This window comes from Meleagris gallopavo, chromosome 16, assembly GCF_000146605.3.
Source record: "Meleagris gallopavo isolate NT-WF06-2002-E0010 breed Aviagen turkey brand Nicholas breeding stock chromosome 16, Turkey_5.1, whole genome shotgun sequence".
Taxonomy (NCBI): domain Eukaryota; kingdom Metazoa; phylum Chordata; class Aves; order Galliformes; family Phasianidae; genus Meleagris; species Meleagris gallopavo.
Genome location: NC_015026.2, coordinates 14,831,530 through 14,832,643, shown reverse-complemented (window position 1 = coordinate 14,832,643; position 1,114 = coordinate 14,831,530).

Sequence of the window (1,114 nt, the reverse complement as noted above, 5' to 3'; positions counted from 1 at the left end):
GGACCCCGCCACAGAAACGATCCTGGGGGGGGGGGAAGGGTCCCATAGCAATGGATGGGGGGGTTGTGTGGCTGCCCCATATCGGGTCCCAGTGGGAAGTTGTGGGGTAGATGTGAGACAGCTCCCTACATATGAGACTCAATGGGAGCTTATGGTGCAGCTCCATGTGTGGGACTCAATGGGAAGCTGTGGGGCAGAGATGGGGCAGGCCCACAGGTGGTGCCCAAGGGAGGATGTGAGGCAACCCCACGTGTGGGTCCTATGGGAAAGTGTGGAAAGTTCCACATATGTCCCAAAGGGAAGTTGTGGGACAGCTGAATATGTATGGGTCCTACGGGAAAGCTATAGGGCAGTCACACATGTGGATCCTATGGGATCTAACCCATAATGCAGTCTGAGCCATAGCAGGATCCATAGCACAGCCCTGACCCATAGTGAGACCTATGGGGGGACCTACAGAGAGATCCAGATCCATAGTGTGACCCATAGTGGGACCCATAGAAGGGCTCTGATCCACAGAGGGACCCATAGCAGGATCTGACCCATTGTGAGACCCATAGAGGGACTCAGACCCACAGGAGAGCTATGACCCATAGGGGAGCCCACAGAGTGGGCCTGCCCCATAGCAGGACACGTAACACAACCCATAGCAGGATGTGACCCATAGTGAGGTGTGATCCATAGGCCCTGTAGCCAGACTCACAGCGGGACACCAAGACCCACAGGGAGCCCTGACCCATACAGACTGTCCCTGTTGCCCTGACCCATACGGACTCACCCCCAGCCCCACAGAATTCCTTGGCCTCATAGTACTGTGGGGCAGTGACATTTATTGCTGACAGAGCAATGGGGCGGCCCTACAGCAGGCTCCAGCCCTGCACCAAGACCCCCAACTGCCCCATATCTCCCCATAGCGGCTCTAAAACACTCCCAGCCCCAAAGCAATCCCAAGCCCCATAGCAGCCTCAGCCCCACAGTTGCCCCACAGCAGCCCCATTCCTCCCCCCAGCCCCACAGCACAACCAGCCCCATTGCTGCCCCATATCTCCCCATAGCAGCCCCATGGCATTCTCCAGCCCCACAACCAGCCCCATAGGTAGCACCCGCACATCTC